Here is a 27,635-nt window from a genome sequence, read left to right on the forward strand (position 1 = left end):
TCATTTTTAAATGTTTTTTAAAAAATAACATACTAGGCAAACAGTATATTGACGCCCACAGTATATGTGTGTATATATATTTAATGTCAATGATTTGAGCTTTAAACATCATATGAATGTTTTTCCTAATTTGAAAACAACCGTACTGAATGCAGTCAAATGGCTACTTGAATTTGCAAAGCCCAGTTATCTTAATGATACTAAACAAACTATTAAATTGTTTAGTTTTTTATTTAGTCTTAACATGTTGCACTTCATGCACACACGCATGCACACACACACACTAGACCTCAAAAGAAAGTTGTAAAACAGCTCTGCAATAAGAGATTCAACATTCACCTAAGGGAGTCTTTTTTAGTACCATTGACATTTAATACTTGCTTGTTGTTTCTACATTTCTTTAAGTTCGATCAATAATAAATGCAAAGCAACAACTGCCCTTTTATATTAGTCAATCACTCACGCCTCTTTTAGTGTATGTGTGTGTGCTTATGTGTAAGAACGAAGGATATTTTCCCACTCACACTTCTTTCTCTCTCTCTCTCTCTCTCTCTCTCTCTCTCTCTCTTTCTCTTATGCGTGCACACACACACACACGCACACATATATATAGGGCCAGCAGCGGAGAATTTTGATCGTGCGGTCACAATGATGCAACACTGACTCAATGGAAGTTAATGATAGCTTTTAAATATGTTCTTCATCTCTTTCTGTCATATCTTCCCCACAACCCATCTACACTGGGGTTAATGGCATAGGAATGATAAAATATAATAAATGCCGTAACATGCAGAAAGGATTTAATGAGAGATAGAAAATTTTGTTAGCTGAGTAAAACAATAAAATCTTAAAAACAATAAAATTTATAAAAGTTCCCACAATAAAAGCAATAAATATTTAGCAACTAAATTGTCCCTATTAATGAACTGAATTTATTAATATTTTTCTTTTCTAAAGATGCAAAATGTTTTTGGAACGAGGTTAGATGTGTGTGTGTATATGTGTATGTATATATGTATATGTAGAATTTGTATGTATTCGTATGTATGTATTCAGTATATATATATATATATATATATATATATATATATATATATATATATATATATATATATATATATATATATATATATATATATATATATATATATATATATATATATTCATATGTATTTGTATTTGTATGTATGTAGAATTTTTCTTACTATATTATTCAAACCCATACAGTGTTTTTATGGCTATTGCTACAAAAATACCCATCTTACCTATGTCTGGTTTTCGTCCAAGTGTGAATGCGCGTGCTTGTAATCCCTTTATTTTGTTCAGGTCTTGAATTCTGCCCTGCAATTACAATGAATCAGCGTTTCATAATTGCTGCTTAAAACATCTACCTTCCAAACATCTCTCTCTCTCTCTCTCTCTCTCTCTCTCTTCTCTCTCTCTCTCTCTCTCTCTGTCTGCATGAATATGGTATTGGAGGTGACTATGTGTGAGAGAAAGCATAAAAAGGAGAGAGCTGCATAAAGAAAGTGATAATGTCTTTTCCTCACTCCCTTGCTTCTTTTTATTTCTTTTTCTTTCCTATCTCACATCCAACTCTGCATTGCTGGTCTATACATCAGTAAAGCTGAGATCCAGACTCCCACCCTCCCTCTTTCTGCTCTTTAGCCCAGCTCCCTCACTCCCCACTGGGCTTGAGTTGTCAGAAATCCCCCTCTCTCCCCTGGATCTCCACTAAGCCTGGTTCTTACTTGCTCGCTCACTCTAAGATCTGTCCTTTGGGAGAGCTGTATACCCTGCATACTGGTGTGCGCGCGAGCACACACACACACACACACTCACAATGGCATACACATGCCTTCTCATACATGAAAACCACAAACACACACCTATACACGCACAGGCATGAGCAGACTTACTCAAAACTCATGCACACATATTCTCTCTCACACACACACACAATGAAATCTGCATGTTCTTTCAGCGGGGGTGAATAGCCTTAGTCAGTGATGCTTAGTTTTTCCATTTTCTTGCTGTCACATGCACTGAATACAAACAAAATCTTCGCCGTTTGAACCCATAGCACAGACATTAAAAGTCCATCTTCTGTAGGTTACCACTATAAATGCTTCTCGTAAATAAGATGTGCTGTCCGTCCACATGGTCCAAAGCATTCAAATATTAAGTAGAAGTGAGTGCAGCTGGATTTGACACTGAAACAAAAGAACATAGTTCATATCTATATATCTGTCTATCTGTCATTATAATGTTCATGGAAGCACTTTTGCTGATTACTTGGTACTTGATTACTTTTGGTATGTTGTGTCTGCATTAGGACCTTGTCAATGACGTTAAATTTGTAATTTTAAGCCCGGCAGGGGATCTTCATCACGGCTGGCTGCATAAACAATTGAACGCCTCCGAAGCTCAAACCGAGAAGAATGTGAAGAAATTGTAATCAGCAACTGTTGAGTTATTACAATGCACCCACCTGTGGCATGTGTTTTGTCTTTCTGACGACTAGTCAGTTACCTTTTTCATCCAAATAAACCTGTATCCAGCGGTTAGTGGGGAGACCAAGATTCAGGTCTCAGACTTGTTCATCATTACAGACAGAAAGAAAAAGCCTTACTCTATTCTCATCTCCACATCCTTTTCATTAGACAGTAGGGTAAGATCTGCTACCAGTTAAACAGATAGTTTACTCAAAATGTACAATTCTGTCATCATTTGTTCACCCCCCATGTCATCTCTACAGAACACAAAAGCTGATATGTTGAAGAATGTTGGTAACCAAACAGTCATACAGGATGCTTTGAAAGACTCAAAGGGATTTGACCAGTATGAAAGTAGAAAGTTGGATTTTTTCTTAGAAACATAAATTAATTAAGAGTAATAAGTTTAGCTGTACTCATGTGTAATTTCCCTACACAAAGACTTAGTAGTGAAGTGCAATTTAAGTGACATCACAAGTGCTCCCTGTAAAATCCATTTTGGTTTAAAATGTAATTGGGGAAAACTATAACAAGTCCTTCTGAAGAAACATGTCATGTTGTCAGTAACTAAAACCTAGACTTTGACCTAAAGCAATACAGATATGTTTAATTAATTATCACCATCCCTCAAAAATGAATTGAACCTAATCATAAAGAAAAGCTGCTGAGCAATCCAAAGCTTCAAAATGTCATGATACTGGTTTCAGTTAAATGTGTACTAATACTCTACGCAGTCAGTACAAGTCGTGATTAAAGAATCTACTTTCCAAAAGTTTGTATATCAAAGTTGCTTTAATGAGAAAATCCCCTCTGATTGATTTCATTTGTCTTATTGCTAATTTAAGAACTTTTATTTATATGAGTGGAATTAAATGCGGTACCTCTTCTACTTTCATTAAAATATGTTTTAGCTGGGTACTTTGTCTTGTAATTCCCTCATATATAATATTAGCTTATTATCTTATTTCTCATTTAAGAACAATGTAAGTACCATCTATATTATATGTGCAATATATAAATAAAATGATTGAAATAGAAAATCCTTGAAACAACTAAAGGACCTTCCAGTGTCATTCATGACTTGAGAGTTTCAGAGAGCTTTGGCTGTGTTTGCTGCTGTTGGCTTTCTCCCTCAGCTGATGGATTTTCCCACAGGGAATTAAAGCTGCTTAAACACACACTCACAGGTCTCATTAACTTACAAATGTCTTAAGAAGTTTCTCGTAGAATCAATTCATACCTGCAAACTCAGGCGTTTTCTTCAGAAACAGATCAGTTGCCTTGAACACAGAAAAACAGGTCATGCATCAAAGAGCCCAGTAACTTTGGCTTATTTTATTTGTGTTTTTTTTTTTTTTTTTTTAACAGTGTCAAAAATGCAGCGTTGTGATACTGGGTGGTAGCCAGTGCATTGTAATGCACCTTCTATACATCATAACTTGGGTTAATCCCTCACTGTTTGGTTAATAAAGGCCTTCTGTAAGCAAATCCATGCGTTTTTGTGAGCTAAATATCCATATATAAAAACGTAATAAACGCTTTTCTTTCACTTCCACTGACTGTTGAACACGGAAGCAGTCCCAGCGGGTGATGTATTGTGTTGCGCGATTAGTGACTAGCGTAAAGAGAGAACAAAACAAAACGCGGGTCGCGAATTAGAAGGATTTGTAAGGAAAAATGCAGAAGGAATTCAATATAAACCAAAAGGAGACCGATTTTCCTTTGCGCCAACATGTCCTAGAGACACACGCGTGACGCATACATGCTACGTCGTCTGCTAGGACTGCTTCCGGTTATTTAATTACATTTGCATGTACTTTATTTAACTGTTTTGGACTGTTAAAAGGAAACACCCGCCTGATAGAGCTTGCAATGATAGAACATTAGAAGTCCCAGGACAATTAAGGTAATTTAACTCCGATCGGATTCACCTGAAAAAAGAAAGCTACATACACCTAGGATGCTTCGAAGGCGAGTAAGTTTTCATTTTTGGGAGACTAAGCCTTTCAGTAATGAAATCAATATTTAACATTGACATGGTTATTAAACAAAATTGGATCAACCCAACTGCTTATAGAGTAGCTAAATTAAACTATAACCGAACTACACTGTTATTTTATCTGAACTGAACCAACACTGAACTGAATTGAGCAGAATAATGACACCGCTGTCTTTTAGTGCTGCTTTATAGTGCTGTTTGTCTCATGTTTGGTAAAGTTTGCATCATTTTATTCAGTTATACTCCTGTTTAATACTTTGAAGCTACTTTGAAACCAAGTCTAAACTCGACATCTTAGGGATCTGCACAATCTAATACTCTAAGACTTATTTTTTATAAAAACCAGTTTACAACTTAACCACTGATGTGATGCAATTGTTTTCTATTATGCGGTCGTACCCAAGTAATTTTAATTAGAGGTGTAAGGACGCTTGTAAAGAGCCCTGAACGTTGGAGCAGGTTGTAGCTTTTGTACTGAGGTCTGGCTAACGACTCCACAACACAGCATCAATGTATCCGATCAAGTGAGGAAAACTAAGTACAAACCCAATAATCTCTGTCCCTCTTTCTCTCAGCACCCCCCAACCCCCCACCCCTCTATCCAAGGGAGAGAAAGAATGAGAGAGGTTGAGGCAGAGAGGGATGGTTTCCCTCAAGGCTGGTTTATAAGAGGGAATCCAGAGTAGAGAGGAGACATGGCTAATTTACCACAGAAACACCAGTGACACCTTGATGAATGAGCCTCTATATACCTGAACTCCGTGTGTGTGGGGCGTTCACAGTATAACGGCGCGACGCACACCCGAGTGTGAAGGGAAGGGTCGAGCCCCCCTATTCACCCCGCTGCTGCTGTTGCCGGGGGGCAACTGGGGCCAAAGACGGAAGGAGCGGAGGTAAAAGGGGGGCAATAAAAATTGAAAAGCAGGATAAAGAATGAGGGGTTGAGGAAAGGTGACTGAATCGGAGAGAAAGCGAGGAGGGAGGCTGCAGGCAGGGTCGTCGTCGCATCGTACACGTGTCACTCTTGTATGCAGCACACTCCACCCAAAAGACTGAGCTTTAGCCTCATCCTGGATCCTTTCCAGAGATACAAATGAAAACATCCTCGATATAATGCAGCAAATCATTATAATTAAATGCATTTCACTTTGAGCCACCTGATCATCTCCACTGCAAGATATAATAGGAGACACTCTTACAGCTCAAACTGTACAGAGAGAGAACACGACATCCTGTTCCTCTCCTGTTGGTAGGCAATAATCATATTGCCATGACAACGCAGCCGAAAAGAAGAAGAAGGAAAAAAAAAAAAAACCCCGGGAAGAACGGGTCTGTGATGATTCTGACGGACCCTTCGGCAAGATTAAAAAAAGCAGGTCGGAAGATATCGCAGCAACACTCCAAATCTAAACAACTGTAGGAAGATTCACAATGACCTTTAGACGATAAGAGGTTTGCTGTTGGGAAGTGTCAGGATATATTATGAAGCTCAGCAAAATGTTACAGTATGCGTATGTGTGTGTGGCACTGTCTGTAGTTGTCATATACTGTAATGTCTGAATGCTTGAAACGCTGATACACTGTGACTGGCAAATGCTGTATTGCAGTCTGCGATCGTGTGTGTGTGCGCATGTGTGTGTTTGTATGTGCTGCAGTACATCTCGCATGTAGTTGTCATGAATAGTACCGTTTAAAAGCTTTTACAGCACATATATACTTTGAGTACGCTAAGTGTTGTCTTACAGTTAAAGTATGTGTGTGTGTGTAGGATAAAGCACTATATTCAACAAACAAATCAAAAATAATGTTCTTAATGTAATGTAAGTATTTTTGCCTTGTTTACTAGTAAACATCCTCAGAACAAAATTTATTTACCCGAGAATCTTCTTCGGCAAAAATCGAGCAAAATGTATTTTTAAAACACAGAACTTCATTTACTTGAACTACCCAAAATATTACTGCGGTTTAAAATAAAGTTTTGTATTTTAAAAGATATTTTATTCCCTATGATGATTTCCAGCAGCCGTTACTCTAGTGTTTGATCACATGACCCTTCAGAAATCATTCTAATTTGCTCATGGAAGAAACATTTATCATCAATGTTGAAAACAGTTGTGCTACTTATTATTTTTTTGAAAATAATTAAACATTTTTAAATTATTCTTTGAGTAGAAAAAAATCTTTATAAGGAATCATTTAATGTATCCTTTCTGAATAAAATGACATTTTTTTTTTTATCTTTCTGCCTACATGTAGTGCATTCACAATTTTGCATTCAAATTTTTCTTATACATATTTTGGGAGACTATATTCTACCTACAAAAAGTAGAATATACTTATGAGGACAATATGTTTATAAATGAAAATAGTTTACGACAAGGGTCCAATGTTGTAATTCAACATTTAAAATTATCCAAAATTTTCATAACTGATTAGAAAACAGGGTAACACTTGTTAACTATTACCTACGACTTTTCCCTCAAGAAGTTCTTAATTTGCTGTTTATTAATAATTGTTAGTTAGTAGTTAGTAGTGGTAAGTTTAGGTATTGGGTAGGATTAGGGATGTAGAATGAAGTCAAATAGCATAAGGTATTAATATGTGCTTAATTAGCACAAATAAATGGATAGTGTTCTAGTAATATGCATACTAATAAGCAACTAATAGGTGTAACCATAAAATAAAGTGTTACCGTAAACTGTAAAATCAGTGAATAGATTTTTAATCTGACCTACAAATGCTACAGAAAAAGACCCGTTTAGATGAGCATGTTTATTTCCTCAGCTCAGACAAACAGTGATGTAACGATGAAAACACTAGCTTGTTACTGGAAAAACCACACTGCTTAAAACTGTACCATTGCTATTTTTAGTTTTAATCCTGTTAATGTTTGTCAGTGCAGCGTAAACTACCCTCTACAGAAGATCGTGTCTGCCCTGTTGTCGTAATCTATATTTAAATCTTAAATTTAGACCTGTAAACCTAGATATGTATGTGTGTTTGTGTGTGTGTGTGTGTCTGTGTGCTCTCCGTCTCCTGGGGATCCGGTGACAGACGCTATCTCCAAAAGCCCTTGCTTCGTCTCTATTACTGATCCAAAATGACAGCTGTCAATCATCTGCAGAAATAAACCAGCAGGTCAGGGGGGGAGGCACACGATCCGCGTTGTTTTGCTTTGAAGGCTAATTCTGCGTGACAAACTCGTTCTTTATGCCTAACCCGCAGAGTGCACTTTCAAATTGGAAATGAGAGCATTTTTGTAATTCGAGCGGACCGAGACACGTTTAGTGGTTAAGCAGCGCAAAGGCATCAAACTGGCAGTGTGTACGAGAGAGAACCCGATGTACCTACCGGGCACTGCCATCCCGACAGTTAGCATAACAATTTTAGCATATGTACCTGTGCATGTCACTGTCATTACGTTATGCATCATAATGCCTCCATCAACGAAAGAGCTTATTAATGGGTCCAGTTGCTCCTGTCCCGGAAGATCTGAGCAGATTATCGCTCCTATTCTACCATAATCTGATCTGAACAGCCGCCTCGGGGCAGAGACCTGAAAACACACCAGACAGTTAGGAGAGAGAGAGGAAAAAAGAGAGCAGTTGGAAAGCAAGAGAGAGCCAGATAGAGAGATGGGAGGGTAAATTGGAGAGGCGAGATCAAAAACTATAAGAGAAAAGCTCTAGTGGGGCCCTTTGCATGCAGTGACAGTACAGACGGCAGTAGGGTGCCCTCGGGGCTGCTGTGATCGCGAACCTCTATCAGTAAATTACACTCTGAGGTCATGAATAAAATGTCTATAAAACTAAAGGGGTTCTGGATTTTGTTGAAGTTCTGCCACAGCCTCTGACAGCAGTCAGCGCAACTGCACTTAAACTCTGCCAAGACTGATTTCACCCTTCAACCGTGCTTTCATTTGCCTTGAAGCTTTCACCTTTTCCTGCAAAACGTGTCTTATTATTTCCCAAGCAAAGCCTTAACGACGGCTTAGAGACACAACACCTCCAACACATAAACACACCCCCGTACAGTCTTTCATATGCTCTGTCTCTCTCTCACACACACACACACACGTACGCAGACAAACAGACACGTCTTCTTTTGAACGCAAGCCATTGGCTACACTGCTAGAACGTACGACTTGCCAAAAAACGTTCTGCATAATTTATTGGGAGATTGTTAGATCTTTGTCCATATTGATGTTATATTCATAGCGTGAGCTTTGAAAAAGTCTCGACATAACCACCCTGATCCAAAACAAAAGGTTCAAACTTCTCAGAAGAAGCCGTACAGAAAGCAGAGCCTCGGTGAATCAAGAGAAATGTGTCTTTCAGCGTTCAGAATCTCTGTATTCAAAGCTAAATCAATCACTCCCGAGGATCAAAGCTTTATTGCACACCTGAATTTAATTTGTTTTGGCACATACACACAAAGACAGCTGTGCATACGTGCCTGTCATTTAGAAGACACTTTTATCAAGAGGACGGTCCCCCTCAAGCAACCTAGTCACTTGCTCAAGGGCACTGGCACCTCATCTATCTATCTGTCCATTTATCCGTCCATCTATTTTATACTACAGTGCATACAACAAAAACATCCTCATTCATATAATTCAGTCAAAACATTATATTTTAATGTAAATATGTCCACCACCTGATTCACTGGAATCATTTACACTACTTATAAGAGAGCCCCATTTATTATTGTTTGCATCTATCCACACATTTATTCATTTATTAAACACAAAAATCCCTAATTTACATGAATTAGGTTGAAATAGTGTTGAAACAGTAAATTGTATATCTGTTCATTTTTGTGAACCTTCTTGAAGGAGTTGATTCATTACAATAAATTAGATTTTTTTCATACATATCCATCCATCCATCCATCCATCCCTAAACAGAAATGTAAAGTTGTTTTAGTTTATTGAGCTTTGTCTGCAGTTGTTGAATCAGTTTAACTGTTTCACTAATAATAATTTAGTATTTCTCTCTCTCTCTCTCTTTCTCTCTTTCTGTGCCTCTATCTGTTCTTAAATCCATAAGCATCACTTTCGTTGCATTGGATTTAAGAGCTGAACACTGGAGATCTTTGTTCATGATTTTTCAGCTTTAATCAGAATGCTTTTGAAAGGTAACAGCAGGAAATCAACTTCCCCATTTTCTCAATGGTACACTCACAAAGACTGGACTGGACTGTGCATTGGAACGGTGCTTTTACACAATAGAAAGCGCCCCCTCTCAAACCAAATCAAAAATTGTCACAACATTATTATGAATCCATGTGGTGCTGTAATTGCATGTATAACAGGTTACACAGGTGCACCACCTGCCTGACAGACTGCAGTGAACAATGTGAGGTGCATCTAAAAAACAAGAAAACAAAAGATGTCTAGTGGGGATGAGTATGCTGTCTTGGCACGACACCCATTCTTTATACAGCTGCCCAGACATGACAATAGCAACAAAAAATCAAGGTTTGATGCAAGCTGGGAGCTCTTAGCCATTCAAAGATAAACACCTTGCTCCAAATAGATCTTTAATTTCCAATTTGAGTTTCACTGAGGTGTTGTCAGCCAATGCAACACTGCTCTTACTAGTCCATTTTACAATGTCCAAGATTAATTAGAGGGTTAGTTAACCCAAAAATTAAGATTTGAGTCTTTTCCCCAACTTCATGGTTAAATGGATCTGTAATATCCTTTTTTGTGTCAGTGAGGTTTTGGAACAGTACAAAATCAGTTAAAAATATAATAATCTCTTGTGTTCCAAAGAAAAACGAATGCCTTATGGGTTTGATGATGATTTTAACTTTAACGTTTGTGTGTGTGTGAGAGAGAGAGAGGGAGGGAGAGAACTGGAAGGTCAGGTGTTGTATTGTGTTTACAGTCAGAAAGCCCAGTTTCACAACAACCCCCAAACACGGTGGTTTCCCTCATAACATTTCTCAACTAAAGCTATATAATAGAAAAGACCACTAGAGGGCAACTTAGAGGGTGATAATGGAACACCCTTGTAATTTGCAACCTTGTATGTGCACCTCCCACTGTGCAGCCAGTGTCCCAGTTTCAGAACCATGGACAGCAGCCTCTTGAATTCAGCAGATTTCCATTTAGAACCATAAAGAGCTTTCTATATGTCCTTCTGTTCAGCACCACGGACAGCGCTCCCTCGTTCTCCCTCTCTTATTGACTAAGAGCCTCTTATTCTGACCATGAGAATAAGTGAATTGAGCTCAGGAGAGAAATCTGGTCTATCTCCAGGGTTACACAACATCCACTCATGCTCCGAACAACATTCTGTGGGGGCAAGAGACACAGTGACCTTCTCCTTAACCAGTTTCATCAATGAATTTGTGTGGCGTATTTGAAGCCTCTTCTTCCCGCTTTTGATAAAGTGTTTTGAAGAACTGCTCTCCGTGTGCCAGCGGTTTAGTCTCTGTTTTGGGAAGGAGTACAATCAGCTGATCTTCTGAAAGCCAGCATTAGTAGAATAAACCCATCCACTCAAATGGACTGAGGGAAAGTTCCATTGCATCCACATAAATCCTCCCCAAGGGGTTGTGGCAAGAAGTGTAAATAGAGCTAGCATTCACGTGATGGACTTAACTGACCACTGTGTGGACGCTAGATTGACTGCAATTCATAACATTGTTTTGGCTCTATTAAGAGGTGGCAGGAAAAATATACTAGATTGTAGTAGTCAGAATGAAATGGAAGTTAGCATTATTTCTCTCGTATTGTGACATATATCTTGGGGTTCCTAAACAAAATATAGAGAATTTGCCCATTGAGAACTGATTGGCTCATCGAATCATTTTTGATCTTAATTGCTGCAGTCTCATGAGAGTGACTCATTACTAGAGGATTATTGTCTCAAAGTTATTGTTTTTGATGAAAAATTATGAGAGCACATGGATTAAAAAAAATATGATGTGCACGATAAAATCATTTATAATAATGTTACGGTGTAGTTTAGTGTGAAGGAGCACTCGACGAAATAAACTTAAACGGATTTAATCCTCTTAAAACGGATAAAATAATAATATAGGCAGGCAGACAGGCAGAACATAAACCACACGTAAAAACCTTGACGATCGGACAAACTGAATACAAACACACAGGACTAAATACACAAGGAAATCACTGAATTAACAAGACACAGGTGAAGACAATGAAACAATTAACACGAACAAAGGTAGGGAACACAGAGCACATGGCACAAGACAAAAACAACAACAAAAGAGTCCAAAGACGTGACAAATAAGCACTGTAAAAAAAGAAATGTCAAATTCATGCCTTGACTTTAAGAAACAGAATCAAAGCTACAAAGGACTGGCTTGTGTTTTACCTCCCTGAATCCCGCTGCTTTCATTTGACTCTTTTCCAAACAAAGATTTGCCAATGAGTCTCTACAGGATTCACAAATCAGAGTTTACAATGAAGCTGCACAAATTAGACTTTTAAGCAAACCTGAATTTGTGAGTGAACGAATCATTCCTTTAATACGTTAAATAAATTGATGCTCCTGAGAATACTTCTGAAAGATTGGTATACCAATTAAAAAGACACTCCTGGAAAAGATATTTTAATCTCATTGAGTCTTTTCCTGGTTAAATATGGGTGTTTGAAAGATGACCGGTATATTCACTATTCTTACTGTATTAAAGAGGTAGTTCACCAAAAAAAAAAGGAAAATACATTTCTGCCATTTACTCACACAGTTGTTGGTGTGAACCTCTGTGCAAAACAAAACAAGATCATTTAAAGAATGCTGGTAACACAACCATTACAATTATTATTGATTTCTATTGTACAGACATTTTTAAAATGATCTTCTTTTATGATCCGTATAAAAATTCATGACAGCTTTCATTTAAAATTGAGGGGCTCATAAGCTACTACATAACATTATACAGTTTATGGTACACAATATATTTACTTGAGTTAAGCCCGGCACTAGCAATGCCAAGGTTTGATTCTCAGAGAACGCATGAACTGATCAAATGTTTACCTTGAAGTCACTTTGGCTAAAAGCACCTGCTAAATGCATAAATATAAATGTAAAAATCATCCAAACCAAACCTTTTTCCACCTTTCAAAAAAAAAAAAAAAAAAACAGCGCTCACCTCTCTGTCTACCGTGCTCTGCGCATTTAAAAAATACTGCCATTGCTGCAGGCAGAAAAACTTTTCAATCATTATTAAACACGTATGTGCTTTTTTTTGCATCAGAAATGCATACAAGCTTGTGACTGGGAGGGTGTGTATGAAAGATAAGAAAGAAAGTCTGTGTTCTTCAGTGGTTGGACTCTGAATACATCTGTATGTTAAGATGTTACAGCGTTCACTCTTGTTTACATGTGACTCGCACACGTGTGTGTGGGGACGGCTGGTTTGAAGAAGATTAGATCAGTGGATTCGCTTTTCCTGACAAACGCACTCTGACGGGCATACAAACAGGTTTGTGTCTGTCAGTAAACAAATCATCTGTGCTATTCAACACATGCATCCCCGCACACACACACACACACACACACGCATACACACACCACCAGGGATTAAGAGATGGCAGAAATACTTAAATAGAACTGACAGGGGGCAAATGATTTTGACCCCTACCAAACACACACACAGATCTGAAACATTCGCATGATCACACAGACGAACACACATATATATATGAGAGCTCATACACACACTCGCACACACAACAAAACACATACTTTGCCTCAGGCAAATGACTTGTACGACAATAATTTTAAAGGATAAAGGTTCAAAGCGAGACAAGCCTGTTATAGGCTTTGACGTGCATGCTTTGACATATCTGCTCTCAAAAAAAAAAAAAAACAATGCAACTGGTATTCGCTTTCCAGCCTCAAAGGAGCATTTTTCTGTACTTCAGATCTGAAGAGCACTTCACATTGCTTTCCCACTTTGTTTATATAATGCTCACTCAATTAAACTTTAATTAACTCAACAAAACACCATTCATTGACCTTTCATTACTGCCCCCTACCCACTTCTATCTTTTCTCTCCCTTCATGCTGTTTTGTTTCTTTCTGTGCCTAAATGTTCCCTCTGTTTCAGTCCTGTATCCTCCAGCCGGTAGGGTTAGCGGAGCTGGCACCAGGGACTGGACACATGGGGCGAGAGAGAAAGAGTTAGTGCTCAGCGGTCTTCTGGACCACTCAATACAAAATGTTCATCCATTCAGAGACCTCTCTTTCCCATTCAGTTCCAGCTTTAGTTGAAAAAAAAAAACTCCCCACCTCCACATCCTCTATTTCACTAAACTACATGCACACAAAGATTTTTGAAATATTTCATAACCGTGGTTTTCATTGTGACACAGAAATATCATTTACCGCGCTCTACCTCTAAATCGTAGCTCACACAACCCCATTGACATTGGTAGATTTGAAGAAACTAACAATTTTGTCCAGTTATGAACTTTGAACAATGCTTTCAGAACTAGGCAGTAACTTATTACATGTAATCACGATTACACAATCAGTTTATAAAAATCAAGTACTTGGGTTGGATTAAAATACAAGTCAGAAATTATTCGTAATTTATTGATTCTTCCAATAGTCCTCATTTTCATATTTTAAATGCGCCTTATTAAAATAGTCTAGTCTTTTGTGGACATTGACACAAAGATCAGTCACAAGTCACTACACAGCATTTGACTGGATTTACAAAAATTATTTCAGGTTTAAGAAGTGTTTCAACACTGCATGCATCGAATTCTATTTGACTTATTGTTCACACTTTATATTAGGTGGCCTTAACTACTATGCAGTTGTATTAAAAAATAAATACATTATGTTTATTGCAATCCTACTGTATTTCAAAACATTTCTGCTGCTATAGGTGGATATGGGTACAGTTAAGCTGAGGTAAACTGTAAGGCATGGGTGAGCTGTGTAATTATAAATGTAATTATAGAAATTAATTACAGATGCAATTACATATAGGTATTTATATAGTATAAGTACAGTGTAAAAACACATATGTTCACAACAAGTGCATTGTACCAAATGATTCATTTAAATGTACGTACATAGTAGTTAAGGCCAGCTAATATAAAGTAGGACTGAATTATTTAATGAATTTAATTTAATGGAAGTCTTTTGCGTTTCTGACATAAAATGCACAAATTCGTTTTTTGTTTTTTTCATGTAACGTGTGGATTCCTGAACCTCTTTTACCAAATATAATGTTTAATGCACTTGTTTTATATTACTACAAATGGAATATTTTGTATTATTTTGTATTTTGTATATCAATGTGGATACAAGATTGTCCTAATTAAATCGATTTTGACGAAAGTATTTAAAAAGTAATCTGATTATACTGCCTAAAACGAACGATGTAATGAAAACTAACTACAGTTTTTATAGTTCGGTATCAGTAACAGCAATTTGGGAGTAATCTGCTCAGCTAAGACATAGACTTTTCATTAAATTAAATAAAACGAAAAAACACCTTGTTGGAAGAGTTCTAAAATCATTTTGATATTTTCCTACTGGATGGAATCATAGTCTGTTTAAAAAGTTACCCAAATAAAATAAAATAAAATAATAACAACCAGAGTATTTGAACATCATACACTCCAACAGCTCAAAGCCGAAGCAGAAATCTTTGTAAGAGTTGTGTAGTGTATTCCAGCCCTTAATTTTGCTCTTAATAAATTTTGTCCCTTTTCAAATGTTTTTCAAAAGTTATGCTTCGTTACCCAGAAGACAACAATGTTAGCGAAATAGCATCCTTGAGATGAAACACGACATGCAATGTGTGGAGAAAACAAAACGGAAAAGTGAATATCATTTCCATGAATAAAATCTTTTCATTGTGCATAATTTTAAATTCAGCCGAATGATGCAAAGATATTACTTTATATTATATTAAGGAAACAAAATTTGTCACAGATTATTTAAAAAAACAATTTCCACCGCTGTCATTCCCATCACAAAGCACAGGTTAAAATATTTTGTAAGAGAGCTCATATTTTAAAAGTCCACAGTACCTATAGCAAAAGAAACGCTCTGTTATGGCTTTGAAAGATGACACGTGTTGAATAATGAATGTGTTATTTTTGAAACTCATCTTCAGCTTTTCTCTCCAGGTGACACAAAGTGGGTCTAATGTTACAAAGCCAAGGTTTAATCCCTGAATTAAAGCTTAATCCATTCTCACACTGGCAGTTTACCTTCCATCGAGAGAGAAAGGGAGAGAAATGATGAAAGTATTATGACAGATTTCTCTGTGTGCTGAACAATTGCATCAGGGTATATGAATGTTGGTCAAATGACACATCACACCGCCTTACTAAAAGTCACACACTCACACCCACTTAAGAACCTTCAGGAGGTTCAGATGTACCCTTCAGCAGTATATCATTTTAAGTTGGTTTATCTTTGTGTGTGTGTGTGATTGCTGCTGTAGAAGACGGCACCAGCAGAGATCTATTTGTCAGATTAAGGCTAGACCTGAGCTAAACTTCACGCTAATGGCGATTCTGGCTCTCAGATCCTCCAGAGCCTTTGGAGAGAGCACCATTCTGTCTGTTGGAGTTGAGCTTTGAGTTAAAATACCACATACACTCAACACACACACACACACACACACATGCAGAGGAAACTTTCTTCCATAAACTTCCACAGAGCCAAACTTTGGCCATCTGTCGATCATAACAAATCCTAATTATTTAACTCTTCCACTCAAATCTGCTCCCTCTCTCTCTCTCTGCCTTTCTCTCTCTCTCCCTCCATCTGCTGGGTGAGAATTTGATGTCTATAGACAACCGGTGATCAAACATGTCCTTTTTTTATTGCATGTCTCAATTCAGTTCAGATGACATGTGCTCGCTCACTAACTCTCTCATCACTGCTTCCACATTTATTTTTATAACTTTATTTCTGTAAATGTGTCATGGCTCAATTCGGGATTATAGCATGCATCTGTAAAAAAAAAGAAGAAAAAAAGTAATGTAAAACGATGGGGTTAATTTGCAGAAAGTTGTTCAACACATGTTTAGAAAGAACTGTGTCATCATCTTCATATGCAGGTAGAAAAACAATATCATTGCTTTGTAACATTAAAAACATGATTAGATTGTAATGTGAGGCAGCTGTTAGCAAGCTTTGTGCATTTCCAACTATTTGTCTCAATAATTGTCAAAAACGTTATTTGTGCTCTACATTGTAAATTGTTTTTATACTAAAGCTTGTGCAAGAAACAAACATCTGCTAAATATAAGTGCAGCAGAAATGCCAAAGTTACTGTTTTAAGCATTAAAAAGGAACGTGTGGGAGAGCAGAAATAATCAGAACAATTTTTTGCTCATTTATTCAGAATATAATTAGCTTAAAGATTTAAATTTTGAGCTCATTTTAGCAGTCATCACCCATGACGATTAAATGAATAACTTAATCATGTAGCATACAATTAATCTGGAAGTTCACAAAGGCCAGTGTTACATTCAGGACGCGTATACTTTATTGGGAGGATTGTGATAAATGTAACAAAGGAAATGGTTTTTTAATGTGAATATTTTCGCACATGCTAATGTTAGTCAATAGGAAACCACGCTCAATATTAGCATAACACTTTAGTACTGGCACCAACTCTCACTATTAACTAGTTGCTTGTTGCATGTTTCTTACAAGTGTTTTTTTTTCTTTCAGATCGATGGTCATTAACCCATTAACCTCTGGTCTTTAGCGCCCCAGGACGTCATTCTCTAACCTCTCCCTCCCATCATTTTTTAAGGTTAGACATCTTTTTTCTTAGTATTCCTTCATCGGTTCATCGAAAACAATTTAACAAAAATATAGATGTAAGGTCGCACTGTTTAATAGACAATGATGGTGAGGTGTTTCTCTTATAATTATTGTAGGCATAAAACAAAAGAATATCATCAGCAAAAATGTAACTGGTTTGAATGGCTTTACTGCAAAACAATTACTGTATGCAATGAGATATAAGTGTCAAAATACTGATTTTGAGGTCATTGAAAATGATAAGTTTGAGAATATGGTTGAAATTGCGAATATAACCTAGATGCTTCATTAGTATTTAATAATTAATGTATTAAAACCAAAATCTAAATTCTTTGCTAGTCTAGAGGGAAATTACGTTCTTAAAAGTTTTGGTAATATTCTTTTTTCAAAATTAGGCCTTAAATCAAGAAAGTAATATACAGTATGAAACTTTAAAAGGTGAGAAAGAGGTTTAATAAATAATAAAAATATATATATATATATACTATGGGGTAAAATGCTATTTATAAACTAATACCACTATTGTTGTTACACCAATATCTTAGTCTATTAACTAAAAGTGCCATTGTAAGGAGCTGCATATAATCAAAATATTATTCATAATTATTCATAAATGTAAGAATACATCTCCACATCCAGAATCTTCAAGCGGGTTTGTGATTTACTCAAAAGTGTCGAAAAAAACAGCAGGAGTAGACTAGAAAGTAGTCTCATCAATAAATAAAGAGCAAGATCAGTGTTACTATTCCCTCTCCTGGACAGAGACAACTGCCATGTTGAAAACGCTTCACCCCAACAAGTGGGATCCGATAGAAAATCTCCAGCGATGTGTGATGTACGAGAGGTCTGCGAAGAACAACTTTCAAGGCCTTTGAAAAGTAGACTTGAGACGGTGTCCCCTGAAAGAGGAAAAAAGATTGGCTAGGTCGCAGGAGATCTAGAAAGCGACTTTATGATTTTCCATATTTCATTTACGAACCCAACAGAAGATAAAACAAATCCATGTTTTGAGAGCCTGTTTATATCACAGAGGAGCGCGCGCGCACACACACACACACACACACACACACACACACGCTTGCATTCTCTCTCACTTCCTCTCAGCAGCTCATCGCCCGGGCTTTGATTTCCCGCTGTTACTGTGGCATTTGTTTCCATGGTTACCAAAAACACTCAAACTGAGATACAGACAGTCTTTCAGAAAAAGCAAACAGTTGTCACTAACCAACTGCGCACACTGGCACACACACACACATTTAGCCTTGTGCATGAATGTGTTTTCAATTTTTAGATAGGTGCGTGCATATTAATTAACTATTTAGTTTCAGTCTTTTGTCAGTTGTTTCATCTATAGGAACTGTTTTGCAGTGGGTTGAGTTTTTCAATTCACATTACAAGTAAAACCATTTCTATTGCAACTTATCAACAAAATAAATGTTGACTTCTCAACCCTGTAAGTTTACTCAGAAATAAAGAATTATTAACTCACTCTCATGCTTTTCAAAAACCAAATGGCTTTCATTCTATGCAGAACAAAGGGTGACATTCATGGTAAAGTTGTTATTTTTCATACAGTAAAAGCAAACGGCGACTATATTAGGTGGCCTTAAGTACTATGCGCTTGCATCAAAAAATAAGTACAGTGTTCTTACTGAGTTCATAATTTATTGCAAAACACTTGATGCTATAGAGGTAGGATGCAGGTAAGGATAGGAACAGGTTTGGTGGTATGTATCAACAGTGTAGTTATACATGTAATTGCAGCTGTAATTATATGCAGTTATTTCAAAATATAAGTAAATGTAAAAACAATAAGTCACATCGAAATATATTGTTTCAAATTATTAATTTAAATGTAACTACATAGTAGTTACTATGGGACCCAGAATGTCCCTTTAAGGCAAATAATTTCACTTGAAATGAAAAAACTAATTAGTGACTGGCTTTTATTCTGTATAGCATCTTACACTTTCTCCCATTCATAAGTAACATGCTCTGTCTATAATAAGAGTTTTTTTTGTTACAGCCATAAGATTCAAATACTATCTATAACCAAGCATTTTGAGAATGAGTTCACGGACTAGCTAATTAATATAAACTAAAATCTATGGATTCCCTCGTCATTTGCTGCGTAACATAGGGATTAAATAATAAAATGCTGGGAGTATGTTTATAACCGTCCATAAATTATTTATTTGCCAAATGTGGGTAATTTTCTAAAAATCTGTGCCAGTTAGGCAGAGGTATTTGGGTGAGCAGGTCTACACTCTATAGATATGAAGCGTCATTAATGCTCCTCGTTCTGAGGTTTTGGTGATATCATGTGCAAGAAAAGCTGTGAATTGCTTGTCTAAACAGGAAGATGCGCTGTTGCTGCCGAATCTCGATTAGCAAAAATTCAGTTTGTATTTGATTAAAAAACTAAATGAAGCATGGGGGCGAAAAAAAAATCATGTTTTCATGTTTTCTTAAGCAAAGCAAAATCTGAAAGTCCACAAAAAAACATCTTCACACATTTCCTGGCATAAATAAAGCATGGTAAAGGTGCATGTAGGCACGTTGGGCCTAATTAACCAAAAATAATCAAAATGTAAAGCAAAGCAAAATTTTCTGAGAATTTTTATTGTTTCATTCGTCTTTCCCGTTGTTCTCCACATATATGGGTCACTGCTCGCCACTGCTGTTTGTAATGATTATATGCTTTTTTAGTCATATTTTAATCTTAAAGGGATGGTTCAACAAAAAAATACAAATAATGTCATTAAATTCTCATCAATGGTATAGCCTGATGTTATGAAGCTACGAGAACAGAAAACTAATGACTTTATTCAACAATTCTTGTCTTATTACACAGTCGTTTTATACCTGGTCTCATGGCAAAAACGTACCGTGGCACACTTTTTAGCGAGACACAAAATATGTGCCAATAACTACATCAGTGCAGTTTCCAAAAGAAATGAACGCTAGAGGCAGTAATACCTCGACTCCTTTTATTTCTTTTCACAGAAATTTATAGAGTTTCGATTAATAAAGCATACTTTTCTCACCATTACAAGACGTACATGATGTTATGATTACATAACAATATTAATACGTTGAGAGATTTAAAAACCGGTGCTTCTGAATGTAAGCATCACACATCAACAGCCTTATATCTGTGGGCTTTCAAAGATGGTAGGTTTGTTCTGTAGCTCACGTGTTCAAATCACGTGTAAGTACAGTTCAACAAAATAGATCAAATCTGCATAAAAGAAAGTTGAAATGGCACTGTTGCATCAACAAATGCCTTTTTATAATAGTTTTGCATTTGTTAACACTATTAGGTAGGTTTTGTGTGGGGCATATTTCCAAAATGATAGAGGATTAACGTTTAGCGACATGATATGTTTAACGGTATGCAACGCAATGAAAGCGCAGCAATGCTTACTTATGTCAACCGAATAAAAATGAGCGATAGTTGATGTATTAAACCTGTGTTTTTGCACCATGTTTCTCTTTAAAACTGCAGTGAAACGTGCTGTAAGGTACGCAAAAAAGCTGAACAAAAAGTGCACTGATGTGTCCAGGTAGGTCATTCCTAGATTTCTGGGCTCGAAAATGTTTAGGTTGCATTGAAAGAAAGCTCTCAGATTTCAGCAAAAATATCTTCATTTGCCTCCGAAGATGAACGCAGGACATACGGGTTTGGAACAACATGAGGGTAAATAATTTAATGACATAACCTTTATCCCTTAAACAGCACATAGTCCTCATTTACTTGCACTGTATAGAAGAAATCATTGTGAACATTCATCTTAATTTCTTCTTTTGGGTTCCACAGAGAAAGCAAAATCAACACGGGTTTGAAACAACATAAAACTCTTGTTAATAATTCTTATTGGACAATTGATATTTACTCACATATGCACTTATGTACTTATTTACTCAGGTAACTCAGAAGATCCTCTTAATGGCACTCTCATTGATTCTCGCTCTCAGCCCACCGTATTCTTTTCACCAGCTGCCCCCAGTCATCGCCATGGGAACGGCATGTCGGTAACGGCCTACACTGTTTCTCTCAATGTACCTGTAAACATATAGGGTACTTGCCATTGACCTGTGACTCACATTAGGTCCATACACCGATACGAGTCTGTGGTATTCAGCCTACTTTTTCTTAAAACAGTCTTTGCGACTTCTTAGAATTTTCAAGTTTCCGTTTTTTTTTTTTCTTATACGAGTCCTCTTTTCTGTCGTCTTTTGTACGTCTCATACATATTCTTTTCCCTCGTATCGCACAGTCTTACAGTGCATGCTTTTTGGTGAATTTAGATGGGCCCGTTCGAGTGCTTTTGAACTTTTAGTTTCTTTTTGAGTTCTTGCATAATTTGAATATATTTTAATCAACTCCCTCATTTAATGCCGCAATTAGCAATGAATGAAGCTTAATGATGGATAATCACTATTTTAGTAAATGAATACTAATTTAGCAGCTCTGCTACCTGGGGATTGTGTAAATGATTGTGTTTTGTGTGTATGTTCCAGTGTGCGTGAGAACAATAGGTGTCCAAACAGACTTTGCTTTGACAAGTAGCTGGAATGAAATCAAGGAGTTATATAATACGATGCATACAAATGGCATAAACAGCATCCGAACGTTACATTTACTTTAATGCTATTTAAAGTTCGTGGCAGAGATCAAATTAATATGAATGACTTAAAAATGTGACTCTTTTTTCAGCTGTTTATTTTTATACAGCGGGTTTTTTGATTAATGATTCAGATTAATTTGAAGTAATGTCGTGCTTTTCCGACCACAATGAGTCAGTGATGTACTGTTCACTCACAGTCTGAGCTAAACGCAATGATTTACACTCCACCCTCACTTTTCTCTCGCTCTGCAGTATATATTACTCTCTCGCCGCATCTCATCTCGCACGGCTTTCTAAAGCAGGATGCAGCGGAATATTGTTTTGATATTTTCATATCTTTCTATTTAATTCACACGCTTACTATCTCAGCTGCTACATTTTCTCCTGTTGCTTCATTTTTGCCTCATCCCATGAAAACACCGTATATGTTTTAACGAGATTTGAAGTTCCCCTATTTTGCCTTCTGGGTGTTTAACTCTTCAGAGAGAACAACAGCTGTCTGCTTTCATCATCTCTGGGACAAAATCATGCGAATGCGTTCTTTTCCCCTTCAAAAATGCTGCTCTTTTAGCAATGGCTTTTTTTTCCTGTAGGTGTGAGTAGGTGGTTCATTTGAACCCTGAACATTAAATAGCTTCAACAAACATCCTGAACAACAGCTCTAAAAATACACAATGGAACAGCAGGGCATCATTCATATGCACAAAGCAGCAGTTGTTTAATTGAATCTAGTTTCACTTGTATAGATTAGGATTGAACGTCAGTAACCTTTTAAGCCTCGTTCACAACAAGATCGATAAAGATAACTATATCTTTTTACTCTGTATTTATCCTTTTTATTTTAAGCACACGCTCGTCTACCTCTTTAAATACTGAAGCTCGTTATAGAAGGTGTTTCTGATTGGCCGTCGATGTTTGCATCATGTTTGTTCATCAGCTGAAAAAAAATAGGTCTGAAAGTGATTCCAGTGATATCTTTTCTATGTGCCTTTATTGTTATAGCTGTGGTGTGAAAGGCACTGTTCTTTAATATTGAGAACTGTATCTTTATATTTTTATAGGTATCGTCCTTGGTGCGAAAATAACTTTTATGATGTTGTTTTGCCTGGTTTAAACTTTCTATTACTGTAACCCTGTAAAATGAATAAATACATAATTAATTGTGATTTTTATGCCGATAAAAAGTGTAGGATTTATTCAAAAACTACTTTTACTCATAAATTCGAAGACAAAAAGTAATTAATTACAAGGTAACCGCAAGTAATACTGAACATTAAGTTGGACGTAAAAACTGATTTTGGTAGATTTGGTAGAAAAAAAAAAAAAAAAGCCTGCCTTAAATAATATTTTTCATGACTTTTGAAAATATATTTTTACAGCATAATCGTGCCTTATCTTTTAAAGAAGACTGTCTTTATTACTGACTTTATCTTAAAGTAATTGCATTCCCGCCCAAATAGTTACAATAAATATTGTCAAATTTAAATGGAATAGCATTAGAGATGCTTCATTCTAACAATGGCAGGGCAAGGAAAGTCAAACTCATTAAAAAAAAAAAAAAAAAACAGTGGCATTTTGGCTGCAGCTATTTACCATGGTAAATAATTTCTAAAACCATATTTCAGGAATTGACTTGAATATATAGAACAATCTCCTGCTGTAGCATTGGACTGAATGCCTGTTTTGTTTGTTTTGGCAAGAGTTTCTTTGGACAGCCTCAAGGTTCTGTTTGTGCTGTTTGGAATGAAAAGCCTTTCAAAAGGTTGATGATTCTGTGCTGACAAGCCCAAACCTGCCTATAAATGCACACGCACACGCATGCACAGACACACACACACCCAAACACATTGATATTAGCTTTAATTACTGCGTGGGTTTGTTTGTTTATCATGGTAACCACTTCAACAAATATTGAAGGAATCAACAAGTCAAGATAATGGGCTAATTTACAAAATGGTGTGAGCAGTGCAACTCTGTGTGTGTGCGTGTGTGTATGTGTGTGTGTGTGGAGAAAAAAAGAGAGGGGACAATCACATGATGCGGGGTTCCTGGCTCCAGCGTATTAATTATCTGATTTCTCTGGTTATAATAGCGCTGATTGAGAGACCCATTTGGACTAAAATAATCCTCCCGCCCTCTTACTCTATCTCTCTGCATCTACTCTCTTTTTATCTCCCTTATATGCTCATCTTCCATTTGTTTTGCCTTATGCTGCCTGCAAATGTACCAAGCTCTTATGCTGGGCACTTGTTATTATGATTTGTCATTTAAATGAACATGCAAGCAATTTAACCAAAAGAAATAAACAACAAACAACTGCAAAATAAAACCGTGTTGTTTTTGTTAACTAAAATCAATTAAAAAGCTGAAATAAAATCAAATAAAATACAAATAGCTAGTGAAATAATTTGATGTTTCATTTTATATTTATATTTTCCATTTCTAAACTACTCTCGTAGTAAAACTACTGAAACCCGAAGTAAAAAATAAATGATAATAATAAATTAAAATAATTTAAATATTAAAAATAAATGTATATAAACAAAACATTAATATAATAACCCTACCAATTTACTAAAACTCTACTAACACTCTAATGGAAGTTAGTTGACATGTTGGTGCAAAGTTATTAATTGTCAACAGAATGTTCATAAGAGACCATCAAAATAAAGTGTAAACAATATGATAATATAATATAATATAACACTTAGGTAACACTTAAAATAAGCAACACTCATTCACTATTAACTACAACTTCTCTCAATAACTTCCTAATTTGCTTCTTATTAATAGTTAGTAGTATAGATATTAAATTAAGTTATTGGGTAGAATAAGGGATGCAGAATAGGGTCAATAAGGCATTAATGTGTGCTTAATTAGTACTAATAAATGGCTAATATTACAGTGCTGAAGTGCTGAAACAAGTGCTGAAACAATTTCACTCAGAAATTTCACAATTACAAAAAATCAGTAAGTAATATTGAATATTGAAAAATGTAAATGTTGAATCTGAAAGTAGACTGAAAACATTTTTTTTTTTACAGTGTAACAATGAAATTCACCTGCCTGGTTTTGATTTATTTATGCATAATTCAAATTTCAATAAGCAAAAAACACACACAAAAAAGTAGTAACTGATTAGTGAAATGATTCTGAAGTCCACCGTATATTTGTGTCTTTTATTATGTCCGTCTTTTCCCCGTTTGCTCAGTCTCTCTGCATTTCTGCTTGCTCGCACACATGTGCACATTTTTCAATACCCTTTTGTTTTTCGTCCACGTGTTTGTCCATTTATCCACAGGAACATGCTTCCAAACATACAAATGCAAACAGGTCTGTGTGGCGTGTTATGATTTCTCTCTCCGAGCAGATGGTCTCCGAGCCGTCTGTACGATCTGTCCTAACAGTCTGTTCTTACTGCGAAGCCCCTCGATTCTTTATTTCTCACATACACACCCATTCGGGTTATCAAATGTTGTTTGGCTTGTGTGATTACGGTTGGTAAGCGGCAGGCTGTTGTGTAATTTTGTCTAATGTCACAGCGCTGTGGGATGACAGAGGAATTCTGTCTTTCTCGCAGGGTGAGAAACACAAGCTAAATATTTCAGCTGTCATATTTACACTCCGTCAAAGACGATGAAGTTTTGTTTTTGTTTTTCTGTTCTTTTTTTTTTGTTTTTTTTTTGGAGATATCCATAAATGTACAAGCTTCAGAAATTAAAATGAGCGAATATCAACACTTCTAACTATCTTACAGTTATAGTAAGCCGCAGAATACACCCGCTCACAAATAGAGGCCGTATGTTGTGTAGGTTGAGGTGTGATTAAAGTCCGGGAGACACAGCATGAAATTCCACCCTTTACTGCAGGGAGAAAAACACATGAGACCTATCAATGGCAACAAATCTTCTCACTTGAAGAAAGCACCCAAACCTACAGCTAAAAACCCTTAACAGATAACCTTCTTATCTAAACAAGACACGTGAAATGCTAGGCTACAATTTTTTTTACTGATCTAAAAATGATAATAATTTACACTCCTGCATGACTTTCTTTATTTTGCACAATATGCCTCAATGTTTGTATGGGAAGTACAGTATCTGCACAATTTTGCACTTTTGCAATTATATGTCAATATGGCTAAATAATAACGATAAAAATCTTGCACTATAAAATAAAAAAATATTTAGGAAACGTGAAGTATACTGTAAATTTATGATACTGATTACAATGCTGATATTTATATTTGTCTGTTATATTGGGAAGTAAAGCTTCTCGTTACATGTATTGGAAGATGTGTTGATTTTGTTTCACAGCTTTTCTGATATCGCAAATTACGTTTCAATTAATTGTGCAATCTTACAGGAAAGCCATAGACGGTTTGGAACGTCACAAATGTGAGAGATCACAGGATGTTAATTTTCAGAAGAACTATCCTTTTAGGAAGAAATGTTGTCTCGATCAGGTGAACATGGATGGTGATTAATCATGATTCATACGAGTGATAATTTAGGAATAATTTACCCCAAAATTTGCAATTCGTTTACACCTCGACATTTCATTCCAGCCTTTTTTTTTCACGCAACTCAAAAGAAGATATGCATAATGTCCAATTAGACTAACCACAGAAAGCACAAGACAGCACCATAAAAATCGCTGTGCCCATATTCTAAAACCTCTGAAGCCGTTTGATAGCTATGTGTGTAAGAGACTGATATTTACAGTAACGTATTCACTGAATATGCCCAAAAAAATCCAAACAAACCAAAAATATAATAATAAAGAAAGAAGCTGGAAAACAGAAAAAAACTAATACGATGAAAGGAACAGAAAAGAGGTGCTTTCAATCCCCCAGGCAAAATATCTTTTGTGTTTTACAAATCATTCAAGATGATAAACAATAAATGAATAAATGATCTGAGCTTCTTCCTTTTTGGGCGAACTATCCCTTTAAGTCTCGTTGTCAGTTATGTAGAAGTAACAAACATCACAAATCTGTCCTCATCTGATTTGTCACTGCTACACAAACAAGCGCTACTTTGCAGCCAAATCCAATTTGCGGCCAGAATGATGCAGCAACTAAATCAACATTGATTCAGCAAAATCAATTACAGATCCTTTTCAGATTTGAGTTGAAAGCTTATACCATATAAGCGTTGGTCTCGAATCTTTTCTGCAGTGCATTGCTGTTGTGCTCATGACCACCTGTGTCGGCAGACGTCTGATGATTGTTATTTCCTGTTGCCAGGTGATGCCGCCCGCCCGCTGTGCATCCTGACCTTTACTCTGGAGCCTGGATTTATGGAACGGATGTGAAATATATCTGTATATATAAAGCAGCGAATTTGCGAGTGCTGAAAAACAATGTGCAAACCCTAGACTGCTGCAACCAAACCCTGTCCTTATTCTTTTGATAGCCATAAAATTGGTACAGCTTTCCTAGAGCCATTTCTATGGTTTCTTGGTGCTCGGTTCCTGCCCTTGTGACCCGCTGGAATATCGTGACTTGACAATATATGAGGTTCCTTGTAAGATGCTGTGGTAAGAAGCAGCAAAATAAATGGAAATGGAAATGCGCAGACTTACAGCGGAAGGCTTCCATCAGAATTCATCATCAGCATTCTGCTTCTCCTGAATGCATCTTTCTCTCTCTCTCTCTCTCTTCGCTCTCTCTCTTCTGTTTTCTAAATCTTTTGTGTTTCTTTTTCCTATTCTTTTGTGT

The 27,635-nt window shown here is 36.4% G+C and overlaps 1 long non-coding RNA gene across 2 annotated transcripts in view; it reads left to right on the top strand.

Annotated features, from left to right (window-relative positions):
* The window catches only part of LOC122345698, a 43,384-nt gene extending 15,958 nt beyond the window's left edge, over nt 1-27,426 (top strand). The window contains exons 1-3 of one of the 2 annotated variants that reach the window (XR_006251022.1): nt 20,961-20,982; nt 21,211-21,317; nt 27,162-27,426. This is a non-coding gene — a long non-coding RNA (uncharacterized LOC122345698). Of the gene's footprint in view, nt 1-17,186; nt 17,272-20,960; nt 20,983-21,210; nt 21,318-27,161 lie in introns of those variants that run through there. The other variant, XR_006251023.1, reaches the window with a different exon arrangement.
* Nucleotides 27,427-27,635: the final 209 nt, after the last annotated feature.

The sequence above is a fragment of the Puntigrus tetrazona genome, chromosome 5 (genome assembly GCF_018831695.1).
Source record: "Puntigrus tetrazona isolate hp1 chromosome 5, ASM1883169v1, whole genome shotgun sequence".
In the NCBI taxonomy this organism is placed as follows: domain Eukaryota; kingdom Metazoa; phylum Chordata; class Actinopteri; order Cypriniformes; family Cyprinidae; genus Puntigrus; species Puntigrus tetrazona.